This window comes from Gallus gallus, chromosome 1 (assembly GCF_016699485.2).
Source record: "Gallus gallus isolate bGalGal1 chromosome 1, bGalGal1.mat.broiler.GRCg7b, whole genome shotgun sequence".
In the NCBI taxonomy this organism is placed as follows: domain Eukaryota; kingdom Metazoa; phylum Chordata; class Aves; order Galliformes; family Phasianidae; genus Gallus; species Gallus gallus.
In genome coordinates, this window is record NC_052532.1 from 69,644,644 (window position 1) to 69,660,288 (window position 15,645).

At 39.0% G+C, this 15,645-nt stretch overlaps 1 long non-coding RNA gene across 3 annotated transcripts in view; it reads right to left on the bottom strand.

The window, feature by feature from the left end:
* The window catches only part of LOC112530106, a 65,866-nt gene extending 50,719 nt beyond the window's left edge, over positions 1-15,147 (bottom strand). For all 3 annotated transcript variants that reach the window (XR_006932189.1, XR_005861171.1, XR_005861170.1), the window contains exon 1: positions 14,608-15,147. This is a non-coding gene — a long non-coding RNA (uncharacterized LOC112530106). The remainder of the gene's footprint in view (positions 1-14,607) is intronic.
* Positions 15,148-15,645: the final 498 nt, after the last annotated feature.

A 15,645-nucleotide genomic window follows, 5' to 3' on the forward strand; every position in this document is an offset into this window, starting at 1 on the left:
CATCCTAAACAGGATGGAGGGGTTGTGGAGCAGAGAACGCTTTGAAGAAATAGAGTGGCATTTAGATTGGATAACACAAATGAAGTATAAAACAAAATAAATCACCTAAACCCCAAGGCAGATACTGAATCGATCCTCCAGCAGCTGGCAACTCATCCTGCTCAAATCTCTTTGTTCTGCTACTTAAGTCATTGGAAGAAAGAAAAGACTAAGAGTTGGCTGATATATATAACTGCACTGTGTTTCACTAGATGAGGAATGAGATGCAACAGAGATATTCATGAGATAAGTACTTTTTTTCAAAAGCTAGTCTGATCCAGTCATATATTGTGAATATTCTTCATTTTCTTTTCAGACAACAATAACTGCTTCCAGATAGACTATTTCCATTTGAAAATCAGACAGTTTAGAGGACTTAAGATCCGTGATCCTTGTCTGTTCTATAGTCATCATCTATTCAAGCATTTTAAAGACAAAGTTTGAATGAGAGAACAAGAGAAGATGTAGAATCAAATCATCTGTCAGACACAAGCTACCTCAGAAGGAGCTAAACCTTCATAGAAATACAACTCCTCCTAAGTTCTGTAATGCAGGGAGTTTGCAACTCTATAGCTGATTTGTGTATTATTTCCATGGGCCAAATGATGGGTTACTGGTGCTGCACAGCATTGCAAAAGATGCCAGATGTGGTGTATGAAATGAATAAATGTGTAGGAAAATAACAGTCGACCAGGAGAGAGTGAACTTTTCCATTTGCTCTGAGCAGCTGATCGTTCATGAAGGCACAAATCTTGTCTCCAGCAAATCTCAGAAGCATCAAGGATAGGCCTCCTTGATTATGCTGACCCTGTGGTATCCCAAATACAGGATCATCATTCCAATTTGGAAAGCCCTAAGAAACTTCAATAAAGCTGTGGGTCTGGGGAGGTCACACAGCAATCATCCTTCTCCAACCAGACTGTTATGGACATGCCTTACAGGAGCACTTCCAGTTCTTTCCTACACTGCTTAAGTAGTGTGTATGATCTGAAGCCCTACAGATTTATTTTGGAAGCAAGCTAGAACTACCATTGAAAGTTAATGTAATTATTACAAACTTCATAATTATGGTGATGCACTGCTGTGCTCTGTGTGATATATATGAAGTCTGAGAAAATACTAAACAGAGATAAATGAGCTAAATTTTGGACTCCCGTGGACTACCTTGATAACTTGAGTCAGTGATAAAAGCATCCATCTTAATGTACTCCCTATCAGCAATACAAGCTCAGGTTCAATACTGGAAAATGAAAATTCAAAATGTCTTCTGTGCTCGTATCCTTCTCAGTTGTGGTGACCTGCTGGCTGTTTTCTCTCAAATGCCAGCACTTTGTTTGCTGTGTAGTTTCTGCTTTATTGTGGAACACACTGTACTCACACGTTACAGAACTTTAAATCGGTTGCTGTATTTGGAAAGCTTAAGGTTCTTCATCCTGTGAAAAGGAGCCACTGATCTTTATAAAGTACACTGTTTCTCAATAATTATAAGGACGACATCGGTGCAGGGTGATTTCTTTAGGATATAAAAATCTTTGCTGGGAATCTCAGTGACTGCTGGTTTATGTTCTTGGAGTGCCATCTAACTGACTTACCCAGGCTTCTTACAGTTTTTCGATATTTAAAAAAAACCTTTTGTCACAGCAGTGGTAATTTACTTTTTTTTACGAGTAACAATACATACTAAACACAGGCATAAAGAGGAGAACAGTAAATGTCAAACAAAACTTTGTTAAAGTCACAGTTAAAGTTCGGGAAGAAAAATTAATGTGCAGTGAGCAGAGCTGGCTGCTTATCCTCATTAAACAGCCAAAGAATTGTACAGTATCACACAAAGTGCAATAAATTAAAATGCAAATCAGAAACAATTAAACAATTCCCAGGTTCTGCTTGTAATTTCAAACTACATGTAGATGAATTACAGCATCTCTACCCCTTCCAACTTCCTTCTGGAAGCCTGGGCAACATGAGGTTGCATGTGGCCCAAGAGCACAAGAGCTGTTCTCCCTCTTGCAAGATTTCGAGCCATCTGTGTCCTGAGAAACACATAATTTCAGCTCCTAAGGAGCCAGCAGAAATGCTATGCAGACTGCTGCAGAGGGAGCATAAACAATTCTATGTGTCTGATCACATACAAGCAGAGGAGCTTGTGTTACCTGAAGGACTCTGTCTCCTCTGGTGACTCACTGCATGCAAGGGTCTGCACAGGGAGCACACTCAATGCAGGGTCTATTACTTGGGTCATACAGAACCAGCACAGCATCCCAGATTGGTCTACTGTTCACCTCTTCTTTCAGTAACCCATCTTACATCCTCTTCTCCTTTTTCTGTTGTGTTTCCATCACTGGGAAGCACGTGGAGTTTTGTACTCCTGTTCAGCATTTTCAGAACAATGATATCACACATTCCTGCTCTTTTGCCTTTCTTGGTGACACAGACGTGTTTAAGCTTCAAAGTAGAAGATCCCTAAGTGACTGCAAAGGCATACGGCTTATCATTGTTCTTCCTTGAAGAAAAGAAAAGTAAGCATTTATTTTCTCCCACTTTGGTTCTGCACTGCAAGGCCACAGCTGACGTGCTGTGGCTATTTTATATTCTTTTTTTGTTGGTGAACTCAGCTGCCTCGGAACTGCAAGCGTCAGCCCACAAGACAAACAGTGGCACATATCAGAATAAGGTTACTGCAGAAAGTGTTATTTTATTAAAACTTTCTTGAAAGTCCAAAGTAAATATGACATTTATTCTTCCTGAAAAGGTAATGGCAGGATAAGATTAACAGAGTTTCTGTTGCTGACCCCAGTTCCAAAAGCTGCTTCAATACAAGCAACACACTAAGCACATAGCGTGGACAAGAGAAAGCGTTAACAAGAAAGAGAGAAACTAAAAAGTGTTCTTGGGTGGAAGGTGCATAAATCCTTGGGCATCCCAGCACACCTCAAAGAGTTTTGAAATACCTGTAGAGCTGACCAGACATCTGCCAGCACAAGGGCTTCTTGCCTTTGGACACAGGCATCTGGCAGAACTATAACCACTATGGTGTGGATTGTGTAATCCTCTGTTCCCACTGCTTATGAGTATCTGAGAAGCCACATGTGAAGCAGACCTGGCAGGTTCCTCCCAGGATGCCTGGGTCAGTGTTCTCATGAGCTACCTCCATTGTCACTGGGGAAAATTCACTCCCTGGGGTCTCCTCTGCCCCATCCTCTCTCATTTATGGGAGAATACTACCATGGGCAGGGATCAGTGAATTCAGCTCTTGGGACAGTGGCACATACTTTGTCAGCCTTCACGTGACAAAAATTATGCTGATCATATCCTCTGCCTCACAGTATAGCTGCCATGGCATACCTTCATACAATACATGTTCCTAATGTGCTATGTGTTCCTACCATTGATGTCAACAAGGTTCTTCTTTGAACCATGCTCCAGGTGCTAAGAAGAATGTGACTCACTTTCTGGTCAAGGGCTGCATGCTGACAGCGTGCTCCTAGCACAGCAGGCCACATGATGGCCAGCAGTCTGGAGCCTCAGCATACTGTGCCTGCAGTCTGGTGTAGCCCAGAGGAAAACAAGCAACCACACCAAAGAATGTGATAAAAAGTACCATCCATCTCCCACAAGCTAGAGGGCAGTGGAGTAGTCTGCAACAATAAAAGAGCAATGAAGGAGCTATTAAGAGAACATCTGTAAAGAAATACTTATTTTTCATGTCCAGATGCTTCCAGATGTGCTGTAACAACACTTCAAAGTGTTGGGGTGGAAAGGGTAAGGACAGCTCAATTGGCTGCATACTTGAAACCTGAGCAGCACTTGCAAGCTCAGACTATATTCAGCCAGGGAAGAAGGATAAGGTTTTAGTGTACACGGACACAAATAATCACATGGAGTCCTGAAATGCGTACAGGATTCAGTTTCAATAATAAAACAGATCCTGTCCTGGCATTTGTAAATACAAAACATTCCTCTGTGCTTTACACCTCACATAAAGGAGAAATATAACTTCATGATGTAATTACATAAAGGCTTAAAAATATTTATTAGTACAGGCAATATATGATCTGTTATGTTTTACATTCAAAGTAAGGGAATTAATGGCTTTAAGACAAAAGTCAGCAAAAATGTAATAGCTAGTATTTATAATATTTATAGTAGTTCAGCTTTTTATCTACATGGGGCCATTCCTTAGGTCATATGAGCAAAAAATTATTAGTCTTTTTCAAGCTTTGTTGTTTTAATCATAGGACAAACAGAAAGGAAGGACAGTGCTGTGTATCACATAGGATGCTTTCCCTTCCCTAGACAAATTTTGTGTCTTTTCATCTCCAGAATATCATAAATGCAACTTTAAAAATTACCAAAGGTCTTGGGAGTCTCTGGAGGTCCCTGTTGACTGCAAGTTTGCCAGCGTTACATCCATTTACAAGAAGGGCACAAAAGAGGACCCAGGAAACTAGAGACCTGTCAGTTAACCTCACCACCTGGAAAAGTTATGGAATATATCATAGAATTATAGCATCTTAAAATCATTAATGTTGGAGAACACCACTAAGATCATCTAGTCCAGTCGGCCATCTACCACCAGTATTGCCCACTAAACCATGTCCTTAAGTATTGAATCTACTCTTTCCTTACACGCCTCCAAGGGATGGTGACTCCCTTGGGAACAAATTCCAATGCATTATCATTTTTTTCTGGGAAGAAATTCTTCCTAATATCCAGCATGAACCACCCCTGGCACAACTTGAAGCCATTTCCTCTTGTGAGGTCACTAGTTAACTGGCAGAAGAGGCCAACACCCACCTCGCCAAAGCTTCCTTTCAGATAGTTGCATAGAGAGATAAGGTCTCTCCTGAGCCTCCTCTTCTAAGTGGGACTAAACTGTCCCACTTTCCAAAGCTGCTTCTCCCACTTGAGCTCCAGATCTCTCATCAGCTTTGTTGCCCTTCTCTGGACACTCCAGGGTCACCATGTCTTTCTTGTAGTGAAAGGCCCAAAACTGAACGCAGTATTCAAGGTGTGAACTCACCAGAGCTGGGTACAGGGTGATGATTACCTCCCTGCTTCCGCTGGTTACACTAGTTCTGATATAAGCCATCGGGACATGCTGCTGGCTCATGTTCAGCTGAGCTTTGCCTAGCACCCCCAGATCCATTTCTTCTACACAGTCCTCCAGTCCTCCGCTCTGCCTGTATTGTTGCATGGGGTTGTTGAGACTGAAGTGAAGCAACTGGCACTTGACCTTCTTGAACTTCATCCCATTGGCCTCAGTTCATCGATCCAGGCTATCCAGATCCCTCTGAAGGGCCTTCTTACCCTCAGACAGATCAACATTTGGTGTCATTTGCAAACTTATGAAGGATACACTCAATTTGCTCATCCAAATCATCAATAAAGATATTTCACAGGACAGGCCCCGATATCAACCCCTGGGGAACACTGCTCGTGACCAGTTGCCAGCTGGATTTAACTGCATTCAGCACCCTTGGTGGCTATCCTGGGTGCCATTGGAAGGCACTTAAAGAACTAAACTGTTAACAGGCATAGTTAGAACGGTCTGTCAAGAGAAAGTCTTGCCTCAGTAATTTGCTCTCTTTCTATGATTATGTTACCTGCTTGGCAGATGAAGGGAAGGTAATAAATGTTTCTGGATTTTAGTAAGGACTTTGATACCATCCCTCACGGCACTCTTCTGGATAAGCTGCTCAGCTGTGAGATAAACAGGTTCCTGCTGTGCTGGGTGATGAACTGGCCCAGTGGCAGAGCTCAAAGGGTGAGTGGCCAGGGAGAAGCTCAGCACCAAGAGACCTAGAGTGCTGCTGACAGAATGCTCAGCATGAGCCAGCAGTGTGACCGGGCAGCCAAGAGAGCAAACCACATTTTGGAGTTTGGGGAAAGGCACAGAGCTGCCCGGGGTGGTTCAAATTGTTCATTAGGAAAAATTTCTTGATCGTGAAGGTGATCAAACATAGGAACAGGCTTCCTAGTGAGACGGTTGCTGCCTCATTTCTGACAGTGTTCAGGAGGCATTTGGATAATGCCCTTATTCTTAATATTTTGTTAGCCCTGAAGTGATCAGGCAGTTGGATTCAATGATCTTTGAAGATCCCTTCCCACTAAACTGTTCTATTATTTTGTATTGTTGAAAGGCAGATAATGACAAGTCATTTGCAGTCTTGTGCAAGGTACCATGAAAAAAGATGCTCTGAAAAACTTGTGCTGAATATTGTGGATACCCCTGATCATCCAAGACAAGGAAAGATTCATTCAAAAAGGAAAGGGCACTGAGGCTCTTTAAGACGAACAGGGGCTGTGCAGCCCTTCCATAGCCAAGCACATTGTTCAGCACCCCAAAGAGAGAAGCCAAGGACAGAAATGTCATCACTGCTTACCATTCATTACCTCATACCCTCATGTAAGTGTCATACAGGAAGAAAATTATTTAATCTGGTGGATAATACTGGAAAAGAATGAATGAATATAAACTGACTGTAAATAAACCTACCCAAGAAACTAGGAGAGATCCATAACAGAAGAAAAGTATGGCTCTGAAACATTGTCCCAAGTGACACTGAGAAAAACTGAGTTGGACTGAAAATGTAAGATGTATTTTGATAGTAGAGAGTGCATTACTGCATATCATGCCTCTGAGAAAAATAAACTAGACTCAGCACCAGAAAGTCCATTCAATACTATGTTCCTCAAAAAAAAAAAAAAAAAAAGCTACACAGGAAATTTATCTTTCTATTCTTTATCTTTTTTTATTTGTAAAGTCATAAGTCATCTGTGTCTGCTAGGAAACAAAGAGATTATCACCAACATAGTGCTATAAATAACCTCAGTGCAGGAGCACTATAAGAGGGTCATCAAAACCAGCTCCTACTTGGGCTATAGGCAGAGAAGGATTTTATTTCATAGGCAACATCTTCCTACCACAACAATCTTTCAATGACATATCTTCATGCAACTGAAATTCAAAGCTCAAAAAACTAAGGCAAGCATGAAATACTTAGGATTTATAGCAGATTTAGAGATTTCTCACCTTATATTTGCAAGATAGAAGACAATTTTTTTTCTGTTGCCAGGGGCTTTTAGGTTGGGAAGGGGGAAAAACGGAACCCTAGGTAGTGGGGCAGAGCTACTTCAGACACATATCTTTCCCACTTTTCGACAAGCAGCTCCATGGAAATTATGCGGGAAGTTACGTAGAGTAGTGTTATATTGCTTATCCTTTGAAACTACTCCTTAAGACGTCACTCTGTAACTGAGACAATCTCTACTCTGAAAGGTGAAAATTAAGCTGCCAATAAAGTGTGGTGGTACAGATATGAATACCTTATTTTGTGCCAATCTAGCTGGCTTGGAGAATGCTCCAGGCTTGTGAGAGGAAGTCTTTCCTTTGCATCCCAGGCCATCTGGTTGCACTATATAAAAAGAATGGAAATATCACAAATTTCTATAACTGAAGGAAAGTGACTAGAAAGGAAGGACAGGCAAATTTCAGAAAGGTTTCTCATTTACCCATGTTTCCAGCAATTTTCTTTTTTTAATCTATTTTATCCAAACGATATGTCTCTGCAAATACAGGCTGCAAACTTCACAGGAACACTTATTTCTATGGGGAATTAGTCTAATAGTTCACAGTGAGTCATTTTTAAATAGTTCAAGTTTATATCTATTCATGAGGAATATTATGTCTTCATATTTATTTACTAGCCAGAACTATTCATTTTATGGCTATTTATCTATGAAGATTGTTCTCAAGTGAGTTCATTATGTGTGCCTAGTATTTCAAATACCAGGTTTACTGGTTATTGTAACTGTATGCTATTCCCTTAGCAATGCTCCTGACTGAATGAGTACTACTACCCTTAAATTATCTTAAATAATATTTAGTGGAAGTAATATTTAAGTACATGAAGCTCCAAACATAATTTTGGAAATATTCTCTTTTTCTCAGCTTACAATCTGACACTTCTGTGGACACTCTAACAAACACTTCACTGTTGGGAATATTTAGATTAAACAAGAAAGGTCCAAAAATGCCAAGACCCAACTTTGCCTTCTTTCATGATCAAATAAGACCAAAACTGTGGTCTATTTGACTGAGCAACTCTTCTGAGACCTTCACACATATTGATCTTTGATCCTAGCCAGAAAATGCATGTCTCTGTGTGCTATTTTTTTTCTCCTCAGGGCCAGAAGTGAATAAATAGCTATTTCAGAATTTCAAGTACAGACTTCCTCTCTTAACTCTATGCAGCCTTCAAAGGGCACAGAATCAAGAAGGGCACTGATTACCTAGCTTTTCAGTCCCCAGATGATTCATTTATTTTATGTAGGGAAGGAGCTACAGAAAGTCAGCTCCGGTTCATGAATTTAGAGAGGCAGTGGATACAGAGAGGCATGCAGTGGTAAACACAAACTAATTAAATCAATAGCAAAGATTCAAGTGACACTAACAGAGTAGGATTAGTAGTACTATAAAATTAGACTTATGGAGATATCAAGAATTTTTAGCTTGAATTTGAGTAAGACACGCTCCTGTGCTCTGTCAGGATCCCAGCTGAGTTGAGTTCAAGTTTTATTTTAAACTGTAGAAGCAGTCTCAGAATTTTTCTGAGTGAAATCGGTAACAGCGAAACTAAAATCACCTTCTTCCTCCTTAACATACATGGAAACCTTAAGTATGGCATATTAGTACCTTTCAGTGTTGGTTTGCTTGTTTTTGTTGTTTTTTTGTTTTTTTGTTTTTTTAGAGCACTTGCAACACAGAAAGAAAAGTGCTATTTTGGCTTTAGCATTTATATTTTCATCCCTAAAAAGATCCCAGATTGTACAAAGACAATATTTATACAGGGCAAGTAAGAGAATAGCAACTAGGTGTCAGTAAATAACTTGATCCATCCACATTCGAAAACTGGTTAGGATCAACAGGTTCAAGAGCACTTCATAAATTTTGCTGCACACCAAAATGCTTTGCTGGCTGTTATGAGTTACTGGAAATCAAAGCTTTTCACAACTGTGTTATAAATAATAAAAATAATTTTGTACTAAGTCCAGGCATGATGGGGTTTTCAACATTCCTTTAGCCTCCTAAGATTAGAATATCTTATTTTTCCAAGAGCAAGTCAGAACCTCCTCTTCCCTGAACAATAAAATTCAGCAAAACCATGGAAGAAAAGCATTCCATTTAAAGATGCTTTTACTACTACATCATCAATTCTAGAGCAGCTATGATCTTAAACAAGGAGAATCGTAGATGGTTATTTGTTCCTCCCATTTAGGAATTACTCCCAGGTTCACATCTTCTGTTTTCTCGTTCCCTTGACATTTTCTGTCAGTCCCGTTGGCAGGGTGTGCTGTACATACAAAGCACCAAGGGTTTACTCTTCCTGCTCTGCAGGCAGAAAACATCCCAAAGATCTGAAGTGTGCAAACCCCAAAGAGTAAAGATGAGTGGTGCTTCAGCTCTATGAAAATGGAGCTAATGAACACATACTACCGATAGTATTCATATATCCTTTATCTTAACCAACAGCACATATTTTTTAACAACATGCCATTGGGCTTAACTTTTATTTTATAGAGTGGTAATTGCAGAGAACAAAGAGAAGAGGGATCGTCACGTTAGCATCTGTGAAATAATGACTCATATGCCCACAGACTCATTGTCTTACACTAACAATTTGCAAAGCCCACAGAAGCTTTTGTTAATGTTCTCTATTGAGGAATTGATGGTAGCAGGAATGGCTGGCATCTGCTGTTCCAGAAATGAACTAAATGAATTTAATTTCTTCTCTTGAAAGAAAGTAATATCCAAAGAAGTAGCAGACACTGTTTCTCTGATTCTCTCTTATTTGCAGACATTCACATTCATTGCAGTGACAAGCTGGGGATGCAAATATGAGGCCGTAAGTAAATTTGACAGCCTTTGAAATGGAAAATCTTAAGAAGCAGACACACAAAACAAACTGGAAAAGGACAGACATACAAGTGACAGTACACTGGCACAAAAATGGAAGAAGGATAAGAGCAGGTAGAAATCATGCTATGATGGGTGGATTAATTGCTTGGATTTGTACTGTCTGTACACTGGAGGACTCTACTGAAAGTCATCCAACAGTCAGAATCTGGTTTTGCTTAGCAGCTGGTGCTGCCTAGCCAATTGATGCATGAGAAATTATATCTTCTCACCTCAGTAACTCCGTGAAAAGGCATTTGGGAAATCACCAAGTTCAATGCCTGCACTAGAGATTCTCATTTGTCCTCCTCTACTCGGCTCTTGTGAGGCCCCATCTGGAGCACTGTGTCCAGGCCTGGGGCCTCCAGCACAAGAAGGACATGGAGGAGGGCCACTAAGATGGCCCTAAGGAGGGCTGGAGCACTTCTATGAAGAAAGGTTGAGGGAACTGGGCTTGTTTAGCTCAGAGAAGAGAAGGCTCCAGAGAGACCTCATTGTGGCCTTCCAGTACTTGAAGGGAGCGTATAAACAGAAGGGGGTATGGCTGTTTATGAGGGTGGATAGTGACAGGACAAGGGAGAATGGTTTTAAACTGAGACAGGGAAGGTTTAGGTTAGATACTAGGAGGAAGTTTTTCACTCAGAGGGTGGTGACGCACGGGAACAGGTTGCCCAAGGAGGTGTGGATGCCCCATCCCTGGAGGCATTCAAGGCCAGGCTGGATGTGGCTCTGGGCAGCTTGGTCTGGTGGTTGGCAACCCTGCACATAGCAGGGGAATTGAAACTACATGATCATTGTGGTCCTTTTCAACCCAGGCCATTCTATGTTTCTATGAACACTGCTAAAAGCAAACAACCTCCATCCCCCTTCACTTATACCTGCTTCTCATTGCTCATTATAAAATAAATTACTGCACCTGGGATCTTGGGTCCATTGTGTGTTTGAAAATGTTTTTTGTTCTAAATGCTAAAGAATATAGCACCAAAGTAAGAGTGGAAAGTAGTTGTTAGTAGCCAGTGTCCAGACATCTCACTTAAATGAATCAGATCTTTGCAGACTCCTATTCAGATACACAGATGTTAAATTCTCATCTTCCGTTATGTACTCTAGAAGTTCTAGATAACTACCATGGGTTATTGCAACAAATATTTTAAGAACATACTTTTTTTCTGTATCCTACCTTCCCACCATTGGTGATTAAAGAAGTACATTAGGTTGTACAGTTAGACCTCAGCTCCTTGAAAACTGACTTTTCATCCTGAAGTGATCACTCATATTTCAAAAGAAAATGGAGGATAGCATCTAATATACCACTAGATCCAAATTCTTGGCTGAAATAAATAAACAAATATCACTGATATGAACAAAGCTGAAGTGATGGGTACCAACAGAATGATCCTTAATCATTTTAACTGCTCCTTATCCATTCATTTTATTTCCTGTCCATTCCCATGTCTTCTTTTCCTAGATGTAGGGATTATAGTTTTTTTGTTATAAACCTCATCTATTCTACCTTTAGAATTGTCTGGGGAAAAAATAATAATAAAAAGGAACAATGCAAGAGCTACATCAATTTTGCCAGTAATATCAGGCATGCTCGAGCCCCATTCTAAATTTTAGTTTGATGATGACTCATCTGATACTACACTGACTTCCAAATCTGACAAATTTTTTTAGACAAGTGGTGACAGATGTTGTGGCTCTGAGTCAGGAAAACAGCCTTTAGTATTTAATGTGGTAATGAGAAATTAAATTGCCTGAGGCATGAAAAATAATTGTTCATTTACACTGAAAACATATTGATGCAAAATAATAATAATAATCATCATCATCATTACAGTAATGGATCAACAAAACAGTAAAACAACAGACCCAAATCTTCTACTAAACATTGCGCTGAAACTTTAATACCTTCTCAAGTCAGTAATGTAGTTCTTGTAAGCTTGAATTCCTTGTCCACATCCAAAGCAGATAGAAGTAAAAAATGCAGCACCTTAAATTCAAACTTCTGTGTGAAACTTCAGACTACAGTACCAAAACAACTGTGAAAATAATGCTGTCATTATTAACTTTATTGGATGAACTTTCAGAATGAACTATTCTGATCCAATATATTACCAGACATTTGCATGTAATTTTTTCTTTTTGTAGTTTGCACAGAAAATGTCACAGAGTAAGAACTGATGGAATTTAAGAGTTCAATTGCTTTGAGCTTTTATATTTAGCAGAGTTTATCTGCAATTATATTTGACTTGGAGCTGAACCTATTAATTAGATACAATGGAAGCTGTTTGTTTGATTGTGGAGCAATAAAGCTTCCAGCTTCTTACCAGGGAGTCAACAGCATTATCATTTGTCACTATAATTTTCTTCCTCTTTAGAGCAGGCAACAATAGATCTTGCTTGCAAAATGATGGGCAGCAGCTTTATTCCCCATCAGCATCCCTTGCAGGGAGCTGTAGGTGGTGGCACTGTTGACTATTCCCCCCAGTTCTGGATGCCTTACATAAATAATGAAATGTCACTACCATGATGCTGGCTGGTACAGTAAACAATAAAATAACTCCTCCACCAAACCTCCCTGGCAGAAAGCCTCTGTGGCTGAGGACTCAGAGAGAATGCCTTCAGGCTTGAAATAAGGAGCTGTCAGTCTCTGGGTCAATAACTACAAATGGACACACATCAGCAAAAAAAAAAAAAAAAAAAAAGAGTATCTAGCAGTTCACAGAGGAATTTGGAATTGTTACTCCTTCCTTTACTTCAGAGAAAATATCTTCCCAAAACAAATTTCCATGGATTTTATTTGCCTTTATTTCCTTCCTTCCTGGAAAGGAAGATAGACATCAAAAGCATAACTTTAGAACAAACAAACCAACAATCAAACAAACAAAACCTGAAACCCCCCCAAAACAGATTTTGTGCTGTTGATTTTGGCCAACTTTGTCCACTTTTTATTTCCCCCTCCTTCTTTTCCACTCTAATTAAAGGAAAAGTAAAGCACAGAAAGCTTTCGAAAAACAGTAGATGCTTTCAACAATCATTTTGTGAAACAATAGTTTTTCAGGAAGTGCTGTAACTGAAAAGTAGCTTCCAGATGCAAGAAGAGTGCTTTGGAGAAAAATATATTGGTCAGGCAACCAAGGCCTAATGTCACCAGATGCTCACAGGGAGCCACCAGATTCTTATGATTAGCGTGTGTAAGAAACAAAGCAAAGGTATGTTCAGTGAGGGGAGAAGATAAATACTCCATCTGCCTCAGAACAATCAGATGGCAAAAGCAACTCAATATTTTTTACTAAGCTATATGGTACTGTAATTATAGAAAGAAAGACAGGGAACACTACTGGAGGAGAGCTGAACATGAAACATGGAGTAATGTTGAAATAAAACGAAAATACTGTACAACTAAAACAAATATTAGTGCTATAAACAGATGGTCTGAACTAGAACTGTATTTCATTCATTCACTAAAAATAATGAGTATTTGGGGATTACGTAAAACAATTTTTCTTTTTCCATTAAGGAAACCACAAAATCAACTTGTACCACATGAAACAGAGCAGTCAAATAACACCTCCCTTCTCTCCTGAAATCTTCTTTCTGTTCAAGTAAAACATACAGAGGAATGCATTGCAAAGATAAATAAATGTTTCAATTTACCCTGAAATAACATTTTTCCACTAGAAAAGCAAATAAAACGGGCAAAATTTAGTATGAAAGTGAGTTAAATTTCTGAAGTTAAAATTGGAAGTAGAAATTGTTGCCTTCTTCATTTTGCCCCTAAGATACTCTGAGTTAAAAAGAACTCAGGAAATCATTTAAGTCCATAATAAAAAATTTCAGCACATAATTTCTGGATAATATTCAGACTATTTATGTTCATAAAGTCCCTTCTGATTTAACCCCCCTTGTATCATAGAGCTAGTCCTTTATATATTCTACTTTCAAATGTGTGTGATTTAGGGTTCTATTTATTTCCTAAGGATAGAATTATGTGGCTGTATACTTATCTTTATCAAGGAATTTTCCTATTAACTTAATCTGTACCTATGGGGTTTTTTTAGATGCATTTGACTGTTTCATAATTTGCTTGCATCCTTGAGATATAAAAAAAAATCCACTTTCATCACTGAAGTAAGCTATGGCATTCCTCAGTTTTTATCTTTGTTTCAGTCATTTCTCAAATGAAGAACCTAAAACAACACGGACTTTCCTCATTTATGCAATGTACAGTAAGTTACAAGATCATCTTTATTTCATTGTTCACTGTTGTTCCACAGTACTAATTGAATACAACCTTTTTTCTCACACAGAATACTGCCAGCATTTTTTAGCCTACATTTTCAATAGAAATGTTCCTGGCACATAGTAATTTTAGTACATAATCCCCTGTCTCTTTAATAGAAGGACAAGACAGGATATGCAACACTATGCCAAATGACAATATTAAAGTTTTATTAGATGTAACCAACTGTAACCTTCCTTGTTGAAGCAAGGAATTTCTTTACCCGGTAAGGTATTTAATAGGTTATGGCTTGACTTCAGTAGAGAATTATTTCCTCTGTAGCAGCCCCCCAAAAATTTATAAACTCAATAAGGTCATCAGTTACCTTTGTGCAGAGATTTCTGATGGATTCTTCATTCATGAAATAAAAAGGAGATGCATTTAAGCCTGCAGACACTTCTACATCTTTAAAGACGGTGCTGGTGGAGAACACCGTCTTACATACTCACATAGGGCTGGATAACTTAGATTACAAGTAGGCATTGAAATGACTTCATGGCTCCTGTCCATCACATCAGTAGTTCTACTGTCATGCAAATCTTCCTGTCCTCTCCAGCTGCCATTCCATTTCTTTATCTTCTTGAGAGTCAAACAACATAACTTTCTGATGGGAAAATCAAATTAAACTACTTTAAAATACAGTAAAAACTTTTAGGTGGCTTTGTTCATTTGACAAAATGAGCACCTCTCTTCTGCGCTGCTTTCGTTTTATACTCAGTTCTGATAAGGACTATAAAATTACTTGCCATTTTGTGATAAGTGCATCATCATTGACATAACACAACGTAACTAGACAGACAAGCACTCTATAGCTCACATATAGCTTTGAGAGCACTTTAGGAGAGCTATTCCATCCTAAAATCAGTCTGAATGCAGTCACTGAGAAACAAGCCATAAAATGGCTCTCTCAGCTAAATTTATTCAGTTTGTACATCAGATGGAGAGCGTGTTGCTCTAAACTTCAAAGGAGTGGAAAAGACGAAACACAACTCTTCTGTAAACATTCACTGATGTAAAAGAGTATATATTTAAACAGGTACATTTTGAGATGACGCATCCACAATTTCAAGGTGAGACTTTTCATCTTTCCATTGTCAGTGTTCCTCTATAAGTAACTACCCTTTCATTCCATCACCATTTTTTTTTTTTAAGAGAGATCTTTGAATGATAAAATTTACATCAGTATAATTCCTGCATGGTTGTATTGGAATATGTGAAGCAACAGCTAAGTGACACATTTCCACTTCATGCTGATTTTTGGGGAAGAATGAGCACTGAAGCACAGCTTCTATTGTAGAAATTTTGATTCCTACCACATAAGCTTGCATCTTTTACCTTCAGAAGAAAAAAAGAAGGAAAGTTG